Source organism: Erinaceus europaeus, chromosome 14 (assembly GCF_950295315.1).
Source record: "Erinaceus europaeus chromosome 14, mEriEur2.1, whole genome shotgun sequence".
Classification (NCBI taxonomy): domain Eukaryota; kingdom Metazoa; phylum Chordata; class Mammalia; order Eulipotyphla; family Erinaceidae; genus Erinaceus; species Erinaceus europaeus.
This window is the reverse complement of record NC_080175.1, coordinates 15987661-16011763: the sequence shown is the minus strand read 5'-3', so window position 1 is coordinate 16011763 and position 24103 is coordinate 15987661. Positions and strand designations below refer to the sequence as shown.

General features: G+C 43.5%; 1 long non-coding RNA gene across 1 annotated transcript in view; it reads right to left on the bottom strand.

The window, feature by feature from the left end:
• Positions 1–8008, bottom strand: part of LOC132532634 (uncharacterized) — a 97157-nt gene extending 89149 nt beyond the window's left edge. Inside the window, exon 1 of the long non-coding RNA XR_009544555.1 lies at positions 7815–8008. This is a non-coding gene — a long non-coding RNA (uncharacterized LOC132532634). The remainder of the gene's footprint in view (positions 1–7814) is intronic.
• Positions 8009–24103: the final 16095 nt, after the last annotated feature.

Genomic DNA, 24103 nt, shown 5'->3' with positions numbered 1-24103 from the left:
GACCAGTCCCTAATGTCAAGTGGTCAGTGGCTGCGACATTGTCCTCCTGGACAGATGAGAAATTGCCTTCGTCTCTGCACCAGCCTTGGAAATTCCCTTTGAAGTCTGGCCTTAACCAAAGCCAAAGACAGATCTGAAGAATGGCACTCTCAAAAGTCATCACACTTGGCAAGACCTGAGATGAGTAAAATGCTTTGAATTACTCTTTAAAAAACATTTTGGGTGTTTCTCTCCTCCCTTCTCCTGGATCAACTAGGAATACCAAAGGAGATCATCTGGGACCAAAACTAGATAGGACTAGAATGACTTTAGGAGCCCAGCAAATCACCAGTGAGTACAAATACATGTGGTTCATGGACAGAGAGGAGCTAAGGGAGAGATTAAGTAGCTGGTAACAGTCCGGCAGTTGACCAGTTGAGACACCACCCCCAGTCTGTTTCACAAACTATTGTATTTACTGTCAAATGTAAAACATTAATTCCCCAATAAAAAAAAAATTAAAAAGCATTTGGATTCATGGGAGTGAATTTGAGAGTAAATCTCATTCATTCCCATCCATTCCAAGCTGAAGAGTTTTCCCAGTTCATTGAAATCAGAGGGGGAGGGAACTGTCCTTTCCCACCATTGACACCTCCTGGTAGGACACCATCTAAGATAAGATGTGCATATTTTCCTTTTAAATTTAAAAGTTCACATCTTCCTGTTCAATAATAAGAAAAGTTATGTGTCAGCAAAAAGAATTTGAGACCTAGTATGTAATCAGAAGTTATTAGCTTGGGATGAAGGATCCTTTACCATTACTTTTAATGATATAACACTAATGCTAAACTTTTCCTTCATATAATTTCTACTCTAATCATAGAAAGCTACTAATATAACACCCTTAATCTGGTGTTCAGTTTTATCTCTTTCAATAGCTAGCTAAGTAGGTATACAAGTAGGAAAGTATATGATACATAGATGATAGATAGATAGACAAGCAGACAGACAGATAGGATATATACACACATTTATGTTAAGTTACAATTTATGTGCCATTTACTCATTTAAAACATGCAGCTCAATAGTTTTTGGTGGATTCACTAAGTTGTACAACCATCACCAGTATCTAATGTCAGAGTATTTTCATCACTCAATAAATCAAATAAATAAATAACTCATATATAATGCTGTCATTCCTCCTATTCTTTTTTCCACCAGCCTCCTGAAATAGTTTTCTGTCCCTGTGAATTGGTCAGTGCTGGATATTTCATAGAAATTGATTCACAGATAATGTGGCCTTTTGTGTCTAGTCTCTTTCACTTCATATAGCAGTTGTAAGGCTATTTATTTTGTGACAACTGTCAGAATTCCATTCTTTTCTATCATCAAATAGTCTTCTATTATATGGATAGGCCACATTTTACTAGGCATGAGGAGTTGCCAGGATAGCAATGCAACAGAAGGGGTCTTAGAAGCAGAACTAGAAGCAGACCAACAAGGAGTGCTTCCAATTTTTGGTTATTAAGAGAAAAGTTTCCATAAACATTCGTGCATGAGAATTTGTGTGTACCTCTGAATATGAATATACTGAAAACTTATACTTCATCTCCTTTGCTATGTGCCTAGGAACAGGAGTGCTGAGAACACAGACTCCAGGCTGAACTCTTTAAGAAGCAGCAAGATTGTTTTCCAAAAAATACTGCACCATTTTAAACCCTCACTGGGGATGCTCAAGGGCTCCACTTTTTACATATCCTTGACAACACATTCCACCATCCATTTCTTTATTATAGCCACCTGGGCAGCTGAGGTAAAATGATGGTGAAAGGAGCTGAGAGCCAGGGGAACTGCACGAAACACTGGGTGATGAAAGGTGTAGAAAAGGCACAAAGACACTCCCCCCTTCTTTGATAAGCTTGAGTTTAAAAAGAGAAATGTATTTATTTCTATGATTTTATATGATTTTTATCAGTAAGTCTTACTATGGAGTTTATTTTTATTTTTTTATTTTATTTATAAAAAGGAAACACTGACAAAACCGTAGGATAAGAGGGGTACAACTCCACATAATTCTCACCACCAGAACTCTGTATCCCATCCCCTCCCTTGATAGCTTTCCTATTCTTTAACCCTCTGGGAGTATGGACCCAAGGTCATTGTGGAATGCAGAAGGTGGAAGGTCTGGCTTCTGTAATTGATTCCCTGCTGAACATGGACATTGACAGGTAGATCCATACTCCCAGCCTGCCTCTCTCTGGAGTTTATTTTTAAGCAATCCTGGGGATTCATACATGCATAAGTCCATGCTCCTGGTCAATTTTTTTTTCTTTGTGTTTTTTTGCTCCTGGTCAACTTTTTTTTCTTTGTGTTTTTTTATATTACTGATTTAATAATGATCAACAAGACTGCAGGATAAGAGGGATACAATTCCCACCACCAGAATTCCATGTCCCATCCCCTCCATTGGAAGCTTCCCTATTCTTTATCCCTCTGGGAGTATGGACCAAAGACATTTATGGGGTGTAGAAGGTAGAAGACCGGCTTCTGTAATTGCTTCTCGCCTAGGCATGGGCATTGACAGGTCAATCCATACTCCCACCCTGATTCTATCTTCCTCTAGTTTGGTAGGGTTCTGGGCAGATGGAATTCCAGGACACATTGATAAGGTCGTCTGCCCAGGGAAGTCAAGTTGGCGTCATGGTAGCATTTACAACGTGATGGCTGAAAAGCATTAAGATATAAAGCAGAACAAATTATTTAATAATCAGAAACCTAAAGGTAAGAATAGAGTGGATGATATTTTTCGGGTCTCCATTTTGGAAGAAGCTAGGAAGTCTATTTTAGATATATTCCAAGGGGCCTGACTTTAATAAATTTTGCCTGAGCCTGACAACTAACATGCAGGTGGGCTAAAAGTATTGTAGAAACATGCAGGGAGGCAGTAGTTTTCTGTGGTGTCAGAGGTCAAGCCTAGGTCCTCTTGTAGGGTAAAGCAGACACTCTGCCCATTATGCTAGATCCTCTCCCTAGAGCTAACTTAATATTTTTAAATCAAAAATACTCACTTTAAATGTGACTGTAATTGACATTGTACTGACAGCTCAAAGAGTAGCTGGAAGACTGTGTGTGATCTCTCCCACACACTGTGCAATATCAAGCTGCACAGGAACCTGGTTTCAAGACTCCATTCCCCACCTGTAAAGGGGAAGCTTCACAAACAGTGAAGTAGTGCTGCAGATATCTCCCCCCTTCCCTGTCAATTTTTCTCTGTTTCTTTACTATATATATATGAAAGATAGAAGGAGAGAGAGAGAACCAGACACCACACTCTGATACATGTGTGGCCAGAGATTGAACTCGGGACCCCATGCTCAAGAGTCCAATGTTTTATCCATTGCACCACCTCCTGGACCACGATTTCTCTCTGTTGCTATCCAATAAATAAATAAAATATTTTTCTGAAGAGGCTGGAAATCAAGGACTTTAGCTTGAACATTGAGAAGTAAAAGGCTTCTCTTTCTACTGAATGTAAAGCTAAGCATACCTGAGCCCCATTTTTCAGAGAAGCTCTGCCTGTGGGGGAGTCCACAGAAGAAAGAGAGGTCAGAAAACAAAAAGATAGAGTGTCCTACAACATCCTTTGAGCTCCTAGATCCACCCATTCTTGAACCAGGTAACTTATGGAATTTTCCTTATGTGAAATAATGCCCCCACTAGCTACTTATATATGCTCTCTCTCCACTGTTTTATGATTCACACAGCTCAAGTTAGACATTTTGACTAGAGCACAACACATCTCTGCTTATTTATGGTGCTAGTGATCAAACCCAGGACCTCACACACACACATCTCATGTGCTACTACCACATGATATCTCCGCAGCATAAAGAAATTTCAGCTGGACTGATGAATGATTAATAATCAAAACTTGAAAGCAACCCAGATATCCAACAACAGATGAGTGACTGAGAAAGCTGTGATGTATGTGTGTGTGTGTGTGTGTGTGTGTGAGATGAAATACTACTCAGCTGTTAAAAATGATCAAATCATCTCCTTTGCCTCATCTTGCATGAAGGCATTATGTTGAGTGAGATAAGCCCAAAAAGGAGATGGAAAAATACTTATAGGTGGAACTTTAAAAATAGAGGAAAAACACAAAGCAAATTTTGACTGGATTTGGTGTATTGCATCAAAACCAAGGATTCTGGAGAAGGGAAGGAGTGGTGAAGAGAAACGTGGGAGTCTGTTGCTCAACAATGGTAAAGAACTTCTGTTAGGGTGAGAGTGTTTTTTTTTTTTCTTTTTCATATTAATTAAATAGTGATTTATATGACTAACTCCTCCACCCCAGGAAGCCAAATATCCAACCTCACCCTCACCCCAGGGTTTTTACTTTGGTTCCCTACTCCAGATTCAGTCAAATTCTGCTTTTAGTTTCCCTTTCTGTTCTTCTTTCTCAAGAACCTGGCACTTTGGAGCCTCGGGCAAGAAAGTCCCTTTGCATAACCATTATGCCATCTACCCCCACCAGGCTTCCCTTTCACATACTTGGTGACCCAGTTCTTTAGAGGTACTGGATCTTTCATTATGCCATCTACCCCCACCAGGCTTTCCTTTCACATACTTGGTGACCCAGTTCTTTAGAGGTATTGGAAAAAAAAGAACCACATACATTAATTTATACAGTTACATGTCTCCATCTAAAATCATATCACCTTTGTGCTTGGGCAAGACTGGGACAGAGTTTTCAACAAATGGGAAAAGACATACAAATACATGTGTACATGTGTTCATACACAGCACAATAGTTTACCCCATGGTTTATGGAGTCAGGTTGTCTGAGTTTTCATCCCAGATCATCATTTAGCCACATTATGTAGTACACGTCCCTCATTATTTCATAGGGATAATAATAGAAGCCACAGGATAAGGTTGCTGGGAAGATCAAAAATGATATCACATCCAAAGCACCCTGCACAGTGCTGAGCAGAAAACAAGTTTAGACAAAATTCTTATTGGGATGCTGATTTCCTGGGTGTCAAAGGAAGCTGGAGGGGAGAATCCTACAGCTCACCTTGTCCAGATTTTCTCTCATGAATTTGGGGTGGGGGATGGGGGAATCTCTGTCCCATGTTGTGTGAGTGTGACAATGTTGTATCTTCTCCCTTCTCCAAAGGACACTTGCTCCCATATGGAGGTTGCTACCATAATCAAAAGTCACCCCTCAACACATAGGTCAGCCATGGCTTCATCTGAAGAGTGTCTATCCCTCAGTGGTGACACAGATCTACTATGAGTCTGTCTGTCTGGGTCACAATATGCAACTTCAGGTCCCCCCAAAAGGGCACTGTCTATGCACAGATTCTCAACAAGGAGCAATATCACCCCCAGGAGACAGCTGGCATTGTCTAGAGACATCCTGATTGTACCAGCTGATGGAAAATTCTGAATGCACAGAAGGTGCCTGCCCCCTCCACCCAGTTAAAAATCATCCAGTCCAAATGTCACTGGTTTGGGGCTGGGTGGTGGCTCACCTGACAGAGCACAAAATAGCAAATGTCGCTGGTGCTGAGGATCTGTAACTCTGATCTATTGCTGCTTCTCTTGAAGTTCGAATGAACTGTAGCAGAACTAGCTTGGAGTATTAGTTAGACATGAATTTTTGGAGCTGAACCCTAGATCAAATAGATTCTCAGGGACACTTTGTTAAGTCTCAGGAGGACAGTAATTAATAAGGATGCCTTTGACGTCTCATATTCTGTGATGCACCCTTCTTAAGTCCTCCCAGACTCGAGTGTTTCTCCTTTCTGGCTATTGTCCTGACAAATGCATTAATATTGCAGAAGATACAATTAAGCTGCTGTAGGTACGTGCACACCTCTCCCCCAAGCCCCAAGATGAATGCAGGAGACTGGGGAGGTGCATCAGGAAAGGGACTGTAATCAACTTGAATGACAGAAGAAACCAATGAGATCATTCTGTCTAGCTTATTTATTGTGCAGAGGAGAAACTGACATCATAAGAGGGTATAAAAACCACATTTGGTATAATTCCAGATATTATCATTTTTTTCATCTAGTTCAAATCCATATTTAAAAAGAAAGTAGAGGAGGAAAAGCTACCTGGAAGGAAGTGGGAAATGGTGGAGATGGGTAGCTTGTGAGGTGAAAGTAAGGTGTACTCTTCCAGAACAGGAGATGAGGAAGTTTGAGGAGAGACATTAGGCTCCCAGCTCCCAGCTCCCAGGCAGAAAGTGGTGAGCCACTGGCCACCCTTCATTCAGCTCACAGCTGTGGTAGCTGTTAATAACAAGGTCATGAGCTAAGAATGACCAGGGAAAAACATCATCAGCTAGATTTTCCTACACTTTTCTTCACAAAGAAAAGAAAAAAACAGCACTACTGACCTTGGTTGACTACATAAAAAGGCAAGTACTTTTCATATCTTTGCTCAGCATGTCTATCATTCAAGCCAAAAATGTACGTTGTACACATATATGCATGCACACATACACGTATACAGAATATGTATAGTTATAACAACACATGTAAACACACATGCACAACATAAACAGAAATCCACACACATATACAGAGTCACAAATGCATGACATAGACACACACAAACATACACACACACACACACACACACACACTCACACACACTCCAGTGCACATAAAGAAAACACAAGACCACCTAACCCCTACTTTTCCCACCAGGGCTTTCTGCTCAAAGAGCTTGCAGAAATGGCATCTATATAACAGCACACAAGGATGGCTAGAATTTAAATCACAATCCTGCCCTTAAAGGATCTTAATCCTGGGAAGACAAAAGAGGCATCCCCCATGAAAAAGGTAGACTCAACACTTTAACAACTGGGAGAAAGTCTAAACTCACCAGATGAAGTAATTACAAAAGCTGGATTAGGTCAAGACTGGCTCACTTGACAATGGATTTTTGGGCCAATATCAGCCCATTCCATCACCCAGGGTCCTAGACAGGGAATCCTTGGATTCCTCCCTAGATAATATGGGCCTAGACCACTAATAGAACTTCCTCTCTATCATCACTGGTCACTGCCATTGGGAACATCATCATAAGCCCTTTTGTAGGTTTCTACAGGATTGTATTCTCACTATCAACTGCCCCATTCTCCAAATGGAGGTTTGATCATCCTACTCTGCCACTCAAAGAAGCCTGGTTTTGAAGTAAATACAGCCAAGAATGTTCCCAACTGTGTCTATGGACTGAGAGAGCAGTCAGACAGGAACTTGGCAGTTTTACGGGCTCCAGTGCTAAATAGTAATAAATATGGGCCCCAGGTTAAACCATTGTGGTAAATAGTTAATTGTATTTATTTGTTTTCTTCAAGTTTGCCAGCAATTCTCTGCCCTAGTCCTCCTTCCTATTTCTACTCTCAACTCTGACGCCATCTTCCAGACAATATTTCTAGTCTACTGCCATGTTAGCCATCAAGTTCAAAAAAAGATTAATAAGGCATAACACTTCTAGCAGGATACCTAAAACAGACTTTCTAGTTTCCTTTCACTCCAAGGTCACCACTTTCATCTTCTCTCTTCCTACACTATGATTCCTGTGTATTAAACATTTTGTCCTGCTTTCCACTTCACTGCCTTTCAACTACCAAGTTGCAGATGCTACAGTGATTCCACCCTGACTTCCCTAGGTAGATGATCTCACTAATGCTTCCTGGAACCTCACCTTTCCAGAGCCCTACTCTACTGAAGAAAGTTAGACAGGTCAAGGGTATGGATCAACTTGCCCATGCCTATGTCCAGTGGAGAAGCAATTACTAAAGTCAAAATTCTTACCTTTTGCATTCCAAAAATAATTTTGGTCCATATTCCAAGAGGGGTAAACAACAGGGAAGTTTCCAGTGGAGAAGATGGAACACAGAACTCCGGTGGTGGAAATTGTATGGAATTATACCTCTACTATCTTGTAATCTTATTAATCAACATTAAATTACTAATAAAAAATAAAAATAAAAGAAGGTGGTCCTGGGTACCATGAGCATATAAACAAAAAGACACAGGAAGTGAAGTTAGATAGGATGTTATCCAGGGTGGGACTTACAAAGGAAACTTTATTTCTGTTCACCTGTCATGTGTCTCAAAATGTTTCCTTCCCTGTCTGGACCCCAGATGTGTCCCAGAGTTCCCTGCCCAGGGACAGAGTAAGGAGATGCTGGTATGCTCATCAAAGTCACAAGAAGGATTATTATCATCCTCTGCCCTCCCTTTGCCCCCCCCCCTCTTTTTCTCACTGTGGCTACAGCCACTTCTTTTTCTTCTTGCACCGTTGAGCCTCATACACACTCAAGTCAAAGTGTTGGCAGATGCATCCAATGTTTCCAAGGTCAGGCTTCCCTAAGGCAAGAAAATCATCAACCTCAAGATTGGCCACAGGGTTACCTGGTGAAGTACTGGATGTCCCAAAGCATAATAAGGAGCTTCAGCTGCTGTCTGACTCTAAAATCAGCAAACAGCTACACTAATTGTTGCCAATCCAATGCCACACCCACTCATGAAACGGTAGACAAATCTTTAAAGACCATCCATCCTAGAAAGGTCAAGTTTATTAGCGTGACTGAAGCACCCAGCCTTTCTAATCTCCTTCCCCTAATGAGGGGAAGCAAAGAAGTTTGAAGGTGTGGTTGTGCAACTTGAGTATCTCAAGCACAGTTTGTAGCCTGTGATGACAGAGCCAGATGCCCAGCCCCCACTGCAACCCTCATGGATAAGAATCTGAAATCTAGCAAAAGTCCCCAGTAGTTCATATATACATGAATGTTTGAAGCATTCCCTATTCTTTTTGCTTGCTTGCTTGTTTTGCTTTTTTCCTGTTTTACTTCTTTTTTCACTTTATTGGGGAGGGGTAAAAGTTTACAGTACAGTTGTTGACACATTGGTACAAATTTTCATCTCCCCATGATAGGTATCAGCACAACATTCTCACTCCCAACTTAAGTCTTCCTCCACCATAATGACAACTAAAGCCCCTTCAGCCCCCTCTCAGCCTACCCTTACCATTTGCTATGGTGTGATGCCAAATTTGGTATCTGAACACCAAACCCAGTCCACATTTCACTCTGTGTTTTCCTTTTCTGTCTCTATTTCTTTTTTTTTCCTTTACTGGGGAGTTAATGTTTTACATTTGACAGTGAATACAATAGTTTGTACATGCATAATATTTCTCAGTTTTCCACATAACAGTATACCCCCCACTAGGTCCTCTGTCATCTGTCTCTATTTCTTAAGATTCACCAATTAATAAAATCATTTGGTATCCATTCTTCTCTTGTTGGTCAAGCTCCATCCAAAGTGAGGTAAAGAAGATGACTTCATCAGTTTTAACAGCTTAATAGTATTCAGTTGTGTATATATACCACAACATTATTAACCACTCATGTCATTTGGACACTTAGGTTGCTTCCAAGTTTGGGATATTACAAATTGTGGTGGTATGAAGCCAGAACTCCTTCCTTCTGCATCATAAAAAGAATTTTGGCCCAAATTCCCAGCGTGGGTAATGTTATAGGAAGATAACCAGAGGGTTGTGAACCCCAGTTCCACTGGGACTGGAAACTTCTGTGAACAGGAAACTTTGTTTGTCCACCATCACTGAGAGGGGAGCGAATCTGAAGAACACCCGGGGAAGTCAGACGCTGCTTCTAAAAGGAAGGACACCTCAAAGTTGTAATAGGTATAGGTTTGGCTTATAGAGGAAGTGAAGTCAAGGCCAGAGGAGGAAATGAAAATGGACAACAGCTTCCACATGGGGTATGCCATGTTTGCTCAAATGGCCCACATGCTCCTCTGGTTTTTCATTTTACTGATTAAAAGTTTAAAATATCAGGAAGAAACATGCTATGAGTTAGAGTTGGGGTGGGGGACCTTTAACAGTGGAATAAAAATCACTAATTTGGCTCTTCACAATACAAAAAAAAATGTCATTGAATATATAATCAATGGAGTACTACTCAGCAGTTAAAGAGAGGGATAGAGAATGGGAAAGCTATTGGGGAGGGGATGGGATATGGAGATTGGGTGGCGGGAATTGTGTGGAGTTGTACCCCCATCCTATGATTTTGTTAATGTCTCCTTTCTTAAATAAATTAATTAATTAAAAAAATTTTTAAATTAAAAAGAAGACTATAGTGTTCCCTTTGGGACTTAATGAATAGTACTGGCAGTGATCATAATTAGTGAAGTAAGTAATGAAATGAAAGACAACTACAGGTTGATTCCATTCATAAGTGGAATATAAAGAGTTGAAGCTCATGGACTTGAATATATATAATTAGGCCATACCTATGACCTTGAGAGAATTATGGTAGTTATCACTGGGGCAAAGGGAGAGAGCATAGAACTTTGGTGGTGGATTGGTGTGGAATTATACCCCTATTATAATCTTGCAAATCACTATTAAATCACTAATAAAATATATATTGAAAATAATGTGCTTCTATGAACATAGGTGTACATTGATCTCTTTGGATGGGTGTAGTTGCATCCTTTGGATATGTCCCCAAGAAAGGAAATACTGAGTCATAGCAAAAGTGTACACTTGTATTTTTTTCTTTACTTTAAGTCAAAGCACTGCTCAGCTCTAGCTTATGTCAGTCTCACTGACATCATTTGAAAGCACCTTGAATATCACCATGGGAATTCCATAAATGATAGAATTAGTATCTCTCCCTCTGTGTCCGTCTCTCTGTCTGTCTGATTCTCAGCAAATAGACAATGAAAATTGAGCTGGGAAGCGATTCAGTGGTGTTGCACATGCACGAAGTCCTAGGTGCATTCTTTGATGCCACTTACAAAAATAATATGTTCCAGTGCCAGGTGGTGGCACACCTGGTTAAGCACACACATTAGAGTGTGCAAGGATGCAGGTTCGAGCCCTTGGTCCCTACCTGCAGTGGGTAAGCTTTGCAAGTGGTGAAGTAGTGTTGCAGGTGTCTCCATATCTCACCCTATGACTCACTTCTTCCCTTCTTGATGTCTGGCTGTATCAAATAAATAAAGATAATTTAAAAATTTTAAATATATATATGTTTCAAGGTGTCACCTGGACAACAAAAATTTGAAAAGCTCCCCTGGAAAAGTCAAGGTCAAAAGTGACATAGAAAGACATAACTGTATTTAATGCTTAGCATTCTTCAGATAAAAACAAATTCTTATGAAAAAATGTGCTAAGCCAGGGAGATGGCTCTCAATATTCCATTCCTCAAGGGTCACAGAGCAGCATCACTTGCTGAAAGCTCATTCCAGAGGAGTAATTTTAGAAACCAACCCATGGGCTTCTCAGTGCCACCCTGAGCTACTTACTCTACTTTTATTTCCTTTTTTAAAAAAATATTATTTATTTATTACTCGATAGAGACAGAGAGAAATTGAGAGGGGAGTGGTAGATAGGGAAAGAGACAGAGAGACACCTGCAGGCCTGCTTCAACACTCATGAAGCTTTCCCCGTAGAGGTGGGGAACAGGGGGTTGAACCTAGGACCTTGAGCTCTGTAATGTGTGCACTTAAGCAGGGCCCTGAGATACTTACTCTAAATCTTGACAGTTTAGTTTATTTTTTTAACAACTGTCTATGTTCAATAAAGCAGGAAAAGAGACCCCAGAAGTCATAATGTGTCACCCTCTCCATTTAAACATGAGGAAACTGAGGCACAGAGAGAGACTGAGTTTTCAAGCATAACCATGAACCTGAGCTCCAACTTTCTAATTTCCAGTTAGTCCCATCCTACCACACTCACAGCCATGAAGAAGATGGAAAGGATGTTTAAGGAGTGCATGGTCAAAAGTTCATCACCAAAACATTTATTATTAATAATGAGGTTAAAAACCTCAAACCAACCCAGCATCTGTGTAGGATGCCCAGGAAAGCTATTTTTTCAGTTTGCTGTCATCTAATTATGGGTAGGTACAGTAATTGGAAACAGGCAATCTCCGACAGGCAGGGTTTCAGGAAATGGAAACCTCTAATATAATTCTGCCTGGGAAGAATCAGCTGCCACCCTCACGTGTTGCTGGGATTCTCATGATGCCTGCCCAGGGAGAAGCAAACAGACAGCAAGAGTGGGGAAGCAAACCTAAAGTACTATATCACTGAGGTCTGGGAGAGCATGGTTCCACCAGGGGAGAGAAGCACTGGGCCACAGGGTTGGGGGACTTCTGTGCTAGGATGGTGCTGGAGGGCCTTAATATGTCAAAACAGGACCCACATGGATGTGAATGCTGTTAGTTGTGGTCTTAGAGTTCCACATCTTGAGTAAACATGTACTAAGTACTAGATACCAAGTACTGAGATATAAACTCTTTTATATTACCTCATTGAATCCTTGCCCCTCCACTCTATGAGGTAGGGACTCCTTTTTTTTTTTCTTATTGATTGAATGATGATCAACAAGACCATAGGATAAGAGGGGTACAATTACACACAATTCCCACCACCAGAGTACCACATCCCATCCCCTCCATTGGAAGCTTTCCTATTCTTTATCCCTCTTGGAGTATGGACCCAGGATAATTATGGGGTGCAGAAGGTGGAAGGTCTAGCTTCTCTGTAATTGCTTCATGCTAAACATGGGTGTTGGCAGGTCAATCCATAACCCCAGCTTGTTTCTGTCTTTCCCTAGTGGGGTAGGGCTCTGTAGAGATGGGGTTCCAGGACACATTGGTGAGGTCATCTTCCCAGGGAAGTCAGGTTGGCATCATGATAGCATCTTCAGCTTGGTGGATGAAAAAGCATTAAAATATAAGGCAGAGAAAATTGTTTAATAATCAGAAATCTAAGGGTAAAATGATAACAGATGACATTTGGGGTCTCCATTTTGGAAAAGGCTGGCAGGCCTATTTTAGGTATATTTCAAGATGACTTTACTAATTTTTGCCTGAGCCTGACAGCCAACATGCAGGTGGGCTAAAGGTATTGTCTGAGTGGGATGGTGTCAGAATTGGAAATAGGACTGGAAACCTGCATCAGGGAAGAGAGTAGCTCCCAAATATGGGAACTCCTTTTTAACAGAGGAGCAAACAATTCTCTTGCTCTTAGTACCACAGATAGGAGAAGAGCCAGGACTGAGGTCCTAAGCCTTCTGAGTCCAGAGCTCCTGCATCCATTCTGCTGTTCTGTCTGTTCCTTCTGGCTGTGACAGTCCCCCTTTCTAATATGGACCAGCTTGATCCTTGCAGATGGAGAGAAGCAAAAACACCAGGTTCTATCAGGACAGAGGGCAGATGCCAATCAGAGAAAAGTGGACACTGGGAGGAAGAGAGTGGCACACACGGAAAGAACATATGTGCCTCTTGAATGAAGAGGGAGTGCCAGCAACCATGCTTTAAGCTGCCCCAGGAACGGCCAACCCCAGCATCTGCTGCCCTGCTTGAGCTCACCAGCAGGACTGTAGGCCACCACTGCCTTTTGCACCATCTGGCCTTCCAGGGGCAGAGCTTCAGCACCATTTGCAGCTGAGAGTGAGCTGAGCAGGTCTCCAGTGCATGCTGTTTAGTGAGTTCAGGGCTCAGTGACTCCTAAGATGGATTACAGGAAGCTCTGGGATCAGGAGCCAGAATTTCCCTAAAGCCGACTGCAGGTGGCTGCTTGCGGTTGCCATCAGCCTTGTTAGCAGGACCCGAGCTATACTCCATCCTTTCCCCAGCTGGTGCCCACCAGCTGGACTGCTGGCAGCTGGACATTGATTTTTTTTTCCTTTTAGTCTTTTTTCCTAATCTCCATCTCTCCCCATTTTCACTCCAAGCTAACTTTCACATCAGTTCTATATTCCACTCCACCTCTATTTGGTCCTGTGTTGGCCCTATTTTTAAACCCAACCTCACTTTTGCACCATCTAGGGGCAAAAAAAAAAAACTGTTTATTTTGGGGGAGGGGAGTGGTTGTTTTTTTTTTTGTCCAAACGGGGTTGTAGAACAACATCAATGAACTAAGGTCCACCTCCCTTTTTTCCAAGGTTGCACAGAAGGTTCCAGACAGCCAATACAATGCTAAGGTCTGGCAGGAAGAGGGAGAAGGAATGAGCCTCTGCATGTTGATTTTATCTGTCCCGTGCAGGTCAGTGCCAAGTCATTCCAACTCTGACCCTGGGTCCCCTCCTGGCCTCATGACACCTACACAGCCACCTGCTGCTCCTTTTTCATCTGGGGCTGAGGATAAACTGTGGCTGCCTACTGCTTTGTTCACCAAGACAGCTAGGAAGGCTTTTTTTTTTTTCCTCTCTCTCTAAGGTCCTTCTGCTTCCGTGGCAAAGAGACCCAGGTTCCAGGTCCACCCCGGTGACTCTCAGCCCCAACCCAGATCTCGCCAGGCCACACAACATACTTCTCCATGGTTCTGCCAGGGAGACTGCAGCCAAGGCCCTCTGGTGTCTCTCCCTGCCCACACCTATCCTGTACTCCCACCAATTCCCTGCCTATGACCTGGGAGTCTTTCTGATGAGAGAAAGGGGCTGTTCTGTCTCCTCCCCCAAATGCTTTGCCTCTGATATGATACCTTCCTGATATGACCTCTCCCCAAGAGTCTAGGCAGCTGGAAGTCAGAAACCAGGAGAAGACACTAACCTTACCCATCTCTGGAGGACTAGAAGCAAGTGACTCAAACCTATTCAAAGCAGGAGAACTTGGGTTCTCTCTCTGAGCCTGTTTCATTCTCTGTCAATGGGGAATTCCTGTTTTAGAGTGCAGGGATTAAATGGGGTGATGAAAAGTCCTTAGCTCAGTACCTGGTCCTCCTCTGCATCCTTTTCCTTCTCTTTTCTGCAGGGAGGGGTACTGAGAAAGACAGGACCCACAATGATAAATGGAAAGGGTGGCCAACAAGGAAACAGAAAAAAAAGTCATCATATATATTATATATGATTATATTTAAAATATGACCCTGCCATAGAAAAGCTACCCAGAGACATGGAGCAAATGCCTGTAGAAGAGCCTGAACCAGAAATTAGCCCCAGGACTCAGAGCGGGGAGTGAATTCAGATACCTTTTAAACCACTAGAGTTTTTACTGTGAATCCAAACCACCTGACCAACAAGAGTCCCAAGAAATAGTTACGTAGCAATCCTGTACTTCTTGGGAACTATTTTCCAGGTGAAGATACTAAGGCCTAGAGAGAGCATTTCTCACAGTTGGTGATAATGGACAGCCTATCTACTTCCAAGGCAGTTGAAGTTGTCCATAATAAGTCCATTACATCAGGTCTTGATACTTATGGCCCTTCTTCTTTTTTTTATTTATTTATTTTATTTTTTTCTTTATTTAAGAAAGGAGACATTAACAAAACCATAGAATAAGAGGGACACAATTCCGCACAATTCCCATAACCCGATCTCCACATCCCACCCCCTCCCCTGATAGCCTTCCCATTCTCTATCTCTCTGGGAGCATGGATCCAGGGTTGTTGTGAGTTGCAAAGGGTGGAAGGTCTGGCTTCTGTAATTGTTTCCCCGCTGAACATGGGCATTGACTATGAACATGGGCATTGAGTATGGTCGATCCATACTCCCAGTCTGTCTGTCTCTTTCCCTAGTAGGGTGGGTTTCTGAGGAAGTGGAGCTCCAGTACACATTGATGGGGTCGTCTGTCCAGGGAAGTCTGGTCAGCATCTCGCTGGCATCCGGAACCTGGTGGCTGAAAAGAGAGTTAACATACAAAGCCAAACAAACTGTTGAACAATCATGGACCTAAAGACTGGAATAGTGCAGATGAAGTGTTGGGGGTATTCCCTGCATGCTCTTGTGTACTTTTGCTTTGAGGTATATATTTTTCCCCTAGTTTATGGCCACGTGTGAACCTATGCTCTATCTCAGGGGACCTGGACTATATCTAGGTTTGGGGACTTTTTTGAGGAGTGGACCACCTGGGATGGAATTAGAGAGTACTATGAAAGGAAAGGTCTCACCCGAGTGATGAAGCTGAAGGCTTGTCATTCCACACCTAAAGTCTCTGGTCACAGTCTGAAGTGAAGCATGCCAGGGTGGCACTCGTTGTGTTGATTAGGTTGCGATCCGCGGATGCAATATTATTTGGTTTGAATTGAGAGCAGCATGCAGAAAAGTGGGCCCCACCCTAAGATTCCAGGACTGGGGGAAATATAGGCTCTATAGTGGAAATGTGAGGTTCCTGTTGTCTTAGGGTTCAAGAAGACAATGGATAGTTATTGTTATCATCACATTATTTGGTGATAGGGTTAACTTTGGAAAGTCCCTCTGATAGGGTTTGGGGTATAGTACCCAGCATCTTGTATATAGCTGTGTTGTCGGTTGCTCCTGTTCTCCCTGGTCTAGGCTTTTGGGAGAGAACATATCAAAGACAGCCTATGTATTAAAAAGACTCAGTCTGTGTTTTAAGAAGTTCTAGACATATCATAAGTTTTTCGCCTCTCATATTAATTAAATAGTGGTTTATATAATGTTGTACATAAACACCACTCCCACCACCAAAAGACTGTGTCCCATACCCACCACCCACCCCCACCCCCCCACCCTCCGCCATGCCGGGAAGCCCAATGGCCACCCTCCCCTTCACCACAGTGTTTTTACATTGGTGCCCTGCTATCGACTTAATCAGATCCTGCTTTTAGTTTCCCTTTCTGTTCTTCTTTCTCCACTTCTGTTGATGAGTGGGGACATCCCATACTCATCTTTATCTTTCTGACTTAGATGACTTAACATAATTCCTTCTAGCTCTGTCCAAGATGGGTCAGATAAGGTGGGCTCATTGTTCTTAATAGCTGCATAGTATTCCATTGTGTATATGTACCACAGCTTTCTCAGCCACTCATCTGCTGTTGGGCACCTGGGTTCCTTCCAGGTTTTAGCTATTATGAATTGTGCTGCTATGAACATAGATGTACACAAATCTTTTTGGTTGGGCATTATGGAATTCTTGGGGTATATCCCCAGGAGAGGAATTACTGGGTCATATGGAAGGTCTATGTATAGCCTTGTGAGAGTTCTCCAAACTGTAGTCCAGAGAGGCTGGACCAATTTACATTCCCACCAGCAGTGTAGAAGGGTTCCTCTGTCCCCACAGCCTCTCCAATATTTGTTGCTGCTGTCCTTTTTGATGTATGCCATTTTCACAGGAGTGAGATGGTATCGCAATGTTGTCTTTATTTGCATTTCTCTGACAATCAGCGACCTGGAACAGTTTTTCATATGTTTGTTAGCCTTTTGTATCTCCTCTGAAGTGAATGTCTTGTTCATATCCTCTGCGCATATGGCCCTTCTTCTAAAAGCCACTTGCTGTCTCTTTTTCATGCAGGAGAGGTGAAGAGGGTATGTCATTTGATCCTTTGTAGCCACCTTTTTTGTTTGAATTGTTATTAATTTATTCATGGGAGAGTGGAAGGGGGTAGGGGGGAAAAAGAGAGAGAGAGAGAGAGAAGAACTAAGGTACCATTCTGACATATGTGATGCTGGGCATCAAACTCAAGACTTCATGCTTGTGAATCCAATGCTTTATCCACTATGCCATCTCCCAAACTGATAGCCAGTTAATCCCCCTAAATTATCCAGGGGCTGACAGATTTGGGAGAAAGTTAGCTAAGCCTGTGCCCCCAGACGACTGTGAACATTTATTGTCCCATTCACACATGTGAATGCTTGTCCAGGGGACAACGGCGAGAGATAATGGAAAAATATCAAATGCCAAAAGGTGTTTAAGGCTCACTGGGATGGGCCAGTCTGATGAGTACTGAGAGCAGGAGAACAAGGAAATCACAGCCTCCCTTGGCTCCTTCCACCCACATCCAGGTGTGGTTCTTAGACATGACTGTGAAGGCAGAAGCAGAGCGTACAGACTGAGGGACACACAGGGGAGGCCTATATTAGTTCAGTTCTTGGTAGAATCAGAACTTGCCTTATTGTCTTCCTATGAAAGCTAGGTCAGATTTTTTTTTTCATTGGGAGGATTAATGGTTTACAGTCAACAGTAAAATACAGTAATTAGTACATGTGTTCTCGGTTTTCTGTATAACACTCTAGCTCCCCTCCCAGGTCCTCCTCTGCCCTCATGTTCCAGGACCTGAACCCTCCCCCACCCACCCCAGAGTCTTTTACTTTGGTGCGATACACCAACTCCAGTCCAAGTTCTGCTTTGTGTTTTCCCTCCTGTTCTTATTTTCCAACATCTGTCCATAAGTGAGATCATCCCGTCTTCATGCTTCTCTCTCTGGCCTATCTCACTTAACATGAATCCTTCAAGCTCCATCCAAGACGAGGTAAAGAAGGTCAATTCAGGAGTCGGGCAGTAGCGCAGTGGGGTAAGCATACATGGTGCACAAGCTCAAGGACCTTAAGGATGGAGCCCCCAGCTCCCCACATGCAGGGGAGTAGCAGTGAAGCAGGTCTGCAGTTGTCTCTTTCTCTCCCTGTCTCTGTCTCCCCTCCTTTCTCCATTTCTCTCTGTCCTATTCAACAGCGACGACAACATCAACAACACCAACGATAACTACAACAACAATAAAACAACAAGGGCAACAAAAAGGAAAATAAATAAAAATAAATAATAAAAAAAAATTAAAGAAGGTGAATTCACCATTTTTTTAATAGCTGAGTAGTCTATTGTGTATATACATCACAATTTTCTCAGCCACTCATCTGTTGTTGGACATCTGGGTTGCTTCCAGGTTTTGGCTATTACAAATTGTGCTGCACAGATCTTTTTGGATGGGCGTGTTTGTTTCCTTAGGATCTATCTCCAGGAGAGGAATTGCAGGATCATAGGGCAGGCCCATTTCTAGCCTTCTGAGAGTTCTCCAGACTGTTCTCCACAGGGTCTGGACCAATTGACATTCCCACCAGCAGTGTAGGAGGCTTCCTTTGAGCCCCACAACCTCTCCAGCATTTGCTGCTGTTACCTTTTCTGATATATGACATTCTCACAGGAGTGAAGTGGTATCTCATTGTTGTCTTTATTTGCATTTCTCTGACAATCAGAGACTTGGAGCACAGATTTATTTTTTACATATGTATGTATGTATGTATTTTTATTTCATAGGACAGTGAGAAATTGAGGGAAGGTGGAGAGAGAGGAAGAAAAAAAGAAAGACACCTGCAGACCTTCTTTACTACTTGTGAACCTTTCCCCCTACAGGCAGGGCTCAGAGGCTTGAACCCAACACCTTTCACATAGTAATATGTGCAATTAACCAGGTAAGCTACCTCCTAGCCCCCTTCAAGATTTTAAACACCAGCCTGCCAGGGCAGTAGTGCTGGAGAGAGAGGGGGACCTCTGCTTATCTTTTGTTATTTTGCCAATAGGAAAGGTCTTGAGAAGCCAGGAATAGCTCAAGGAGCCCCTTTTGCTGACACTCACTGGGTGAGTCATGCGCCCTCTGGGGCCTCAGCGGGTGACTCTGTAGACTTGGAGTTGAGCAGATGTCTGGTCTTGCAGGAGCTCTAAATCTCTTCTGTAGGCTGATGTCACCCCCACAGGGTCAGAGGCAGCTGTTAATCCTGATAGTCTCTGTCTGGGACCCACCCTTCCCAGCCCTTAGGCTGAAACCCTCCCCACCATGCAGGATCCTCAATGCCAGGGGTTGATTTCTGCTCCTTTGAAAAAGGGGTTCAGCACATTGTGACACACATCCAGTGCCCCAATCAATGAGCCTTATCTCTGGGACTGTGGGTGTTGTTGTCACTTCTGGTCCCCACACCCAAATGCATATGTCTTTCTTCATTCACACCCCCCCACACACACACCCGCCATCACATCCCCGGTCCCTTCATCTGACCCTCAGCACATCTCTACTCGTGTGCTAAGTTCAATATTCACAAAGTTCTCACAAGACACCAGACAGAGTGGCCAGTGGGGACATGCGACAGATGAGACATACTTACCCACAGGCGCCGAGCATCATGACTGTTTAAAATCATGACTGGTCACAATTGCAGTGACACAGGAGGCTCTGGGCCAGGAAAATAAAAGCTCAGCACATCAGTGAACACGACTAGCATGTGCCAGGACCCTGACACATGTACCCTTAGTACCCAGTATGCCAGAGAAGTGGCCTGATCTCTCTCTCTCTCCACCTCCCCCCACTTCTCATAAAAAAACAAACAAATTCAGAGGGGAAAAAGTCAGAGTGCGGGAGTCGGGTGGTGGTGCAGCGTGTTAAGCGCAGGTGGCGCAAAGCCAAGGACCAGTATAAGGATCCCATTTGGAGCCCCCAGCTCCCCAGCTCCCCACCTGCAGGAGAGTTGCTTCATAGCTGGTGAAGCAGGTCTGCAGGTGTCTCTTTCTCTTCCCCTCCTCTCTCCATTTATCTCTGTCCTATCTAACAACGACTACAACAACAATAAAAAAGGGCAACAAATGGGAAAATAAATAAATAAATAAATAAATATTAAAAATCAGAGTGCTGTGAAAGAGATAACCAGGGAGCCCTAGTTTTAGCTAGAACAGGGCCAGGCTATGAAGGATACAAGGGAGCCTTCTCTGGGGATTGACACTCGACGTTGGGAAGCACAAGGTGTAGACATCACCACTGGTCAGTGACTGCTGATGACACTGAGCCTGGCGTGAAGAGCAAGTGGGTTTGGAACTAATTCTGAGTACAAGTTTGACTTGCAAAGCCAACACCTCAGGCAGGCATGACTCCACCACTCTGGGTTGTTTGTTTGTTTTCATTCAGATAGAGAAGAGGAGACGCCGTGCCACTGGAGTTTTCTCCAACGCTATGATTTCTCCTGTGTGGTGCCAGGCTTACAGTGTGGTTTTTGTGTACTGCAAGGTACACGCTCTACTCAGTGAACTATCATGGGGCGCGAGCGCTTCCACACTACGATCATCATCTCTGGCATTATGCTATTCCACTGCAGAATACTGTGCCCCAGTATGGTTCCGTAGCCCCCATGTCCACTTGGTTGATTCCAAATTATATTCCTCCATGAGGATAATTTCTGGAACCATCCGTTCCACCCCGCTTCCATGGCTGCCAGTTCTTAGCAACATCGCCCCGCCAGATATTCGTCGGGATGAGGCATCATCTAAATTCATTTCCCACGTCTACACTCGCCCGGACCTGCCAATATACGCAGATATCTTCGCCCACCCTGTCCAACGCTTGACGTCTCGTCACCCAATCTGGTCTCCTATGCCTACACTGAACTTCTCTGTTCCAGACTCTTGGAAACAGAGTTGGCAGTCAGCTGAGGTAAAGAACAAACACCTCATCACAGACCCCTGCAAGCGTCAACCCGGCTTTGACCTAGCACGTTATGATTGGGCCCTCCTCAATCGCTATTGAACAGGCCATGGCCGGTGCGCCGCTATGTTCGATCGCTGGGGAGCCAGAGACGACCCGAACTGCCCCTGCAGCTCCAGACAGACTATGACCCACATAGTCAACGACTGCCACCTCTCCAGATTCAAAGGAGGTCTCGAAACTTTACATCAGGCTCAACCTGACGCTGTTGACTGGCTACGGAAGAAGGGCAAACGCTAGAAGAAGTGAACTATCTATCAGGCCCCTTAGGTGTAAGTTTAAATGCTGCTTAGGAAGAGTGTATATTGGTCTTCCAGGGAAGGTAGAATAAGGAGCCACAAAAATCAAGGAGCTGGAGCCAGACAGTGGCATACCTGGTTAAGCACACACATCACTGTGCACAAGGACCCAGGTTCAAGCACCTGGTCCCCCACCTGAAGGGAGAAAGCTTCACAAATGGTGAAACAGTGCTGCAAGTGTCTCACTGTCTCTGTCCTCTCTACTCTTCCCCTTCCTCTCAGTATGTATTAAATATTTTTTAATATTTATTTATTTCCTTTTTGTTGACCTTGTTGTTTTATTGTTGTAATTATTATTGTTGTTGTTATTGATGTCATCATTGTTGGATAGGACAGAGAGAAATGGAGAGAGGAGGGGAAGACAGAGAGGGGGAGAGAAAGATAGACATCTGCAGACCTGCTTCACCGCTTGTGAAGCGACTCCCCTGCAGGTGGGGAGCTGGGGCTCGAACCAGGACCCTTACGAGGGTCCTTGCGCTTTACGCCAAGTGTGCTTAACCTGCTGGCTACCGTCTGACTCCTTAAATAATTTTTTTAAAGGTGCTTCCAGGGCTGGGTGGTGGCTCAGCTGGTTGAACGCACATGTTACAATGCTCAAGGATGCAGGTTCAAGCCTCCGGTCCTCTCCTACAGAGGGAAAGCTTTGCGAGTGGTGAGGCAGGTCTGCAGGTATCTCTCTGTTTCTCTCCCTCTCTATCTCCCCTTTCCCTCTCAAGTTCTGACTGCCTCTATCCAATAAATAAAGATAATTTAAAAATATATATATATTTTTTAAAAGGTGCTTCCAATTGCAGAAAAGTATTCAAGAGGGCTCAGAGGGGCAGGCCTGAAGTCAAGTTGATGGTGAGACCTGCTCCCTCTGAATCCTATAAGGGAGTGTCCTTGTTTGCTTCTTCCTCACTCCCAGTGGTTTCTGGCTTCTTGGAGTCTCCCTGGCTTCCAGATGTGCCAAGGCAGTCTGCCTCCACCTCCTTCTGGCCGTGTGTCTGTCTGTGTTACCTCCTCATCTTACCATAATGCCAGTTATTGGATTTGAACTCACTCCAGTGGAATGCAACCTCACCTTAACTGTAGTACCTGTGAAGGTTGTCCCCAGAAGGTTGGAGGCTCCATGCTGGGTCCTCCAACCTTCTGGGGCCCCTGACAGGGAAGATCCCAAGTCCAAACACAGTACAATAGAAAGAGGCAGCAGGAGGAACACAGCGCAGGTGCCAAAGGGACTCTGCCCTCACTGAGGAAGACTCCCTGGAATAGGAAACTAGCTCTGAAATAAGAAGCACCTACTATGGGCTACCTGTCTGCTTTTTGACAAGTGACCATAAAGCAGTTTTGACACCCTAAGAGGAGTGTGTGGCCATCAGAGAGCAGTGGCATTTGGGGAGCGACTGGAGGGGAGAGAGAAGATTCCAGAGGCACAAGTCTATGCACACATGGGCACATACACACACACAAGCCTCAACAGGCCATCTGTCGTGCTGTGTTTCATCAGGGCCAGCACCACAAAAATGCAGCCTGCCTCTGATCACAACTCCAGATGCTAAATTCCAGATTATAGGAAATAGCAGGACTGAGGAATATATCAGACTACTGGAAAAGTCACAACATTTTTTTAAATTTTTCTACATAAAAATGTGTCATGAATTTTCCAGCAACCCAGTATTATGTGGGTCCTGAATCACTTTGCTTAAATATATTACAAGGGGAGAAAAAAAAAATAAGAATCCACAGTTCCAGAGAAACAAACAAGATGGAGCTCCTTGCCATGTGAGGCTCTTCCTTGGCTCCAGATTTGAACAAATCAAATAGTGGTTTTAAAAAATGAGGCAGCTGAACACTGTTAAAACTAACCATGGATGCTTTGAGGTATGGTAATGGTATTGTGGGTCCTCTTTTTTGTTTGTTTGTTTCATTTTTAATTTAATTGTTGAATTTTTCTTTAATTATATTTTTAACAGTCATCAGCTGCCTGCTGAAATACTTATGGACAAAATGACAGGACAGAGGGGATTTGCTCTGGAATCATCCAGAGGTGGAGGTCAAGTTGGTAGAGATGTAACATCTGGCCTCTGAGCTGACAATTGCTGGCGTGGATGGCAGGAGCATGGGGGCTGGCTATGCTATTCATTCCACTTTTGTAAGAGTTTGAAAAGCTCCACGGTGAACAAGAAGTTGTTTTTTTTTTTCTAAAGATGCATTTATTTGTTTGTTTATTAGAGAGGTGGAAGGAGAGGAAAAGGGAGGCAGGGAGGGAAACAGACAATGGGAAACAGCATTACTCTGCCGCATGCAGTGTGCTGTGAATTAAGAGCTGAGTTTGTTTTTTTTTTAAGACTTTAAGTATTTATTAATGAGAAAGATAAGAGGTGAGAGAGAACCAGACCTCACTCTAGTACATGTGCTGCCAGGGATTGAATTCAGGACCTCGTGATTGAGAGTCAGTGTTTCATCATCTGAGCCACCTCCTGGACCCCACAAGAGCTAAGTTTTTTAAGCCCCCTCCCTTACTGTCAAACTTCAAGCTCTGTCACTAATAAAGATGAGGTCCCTTGACTGGCTCCTGGCTCTCAC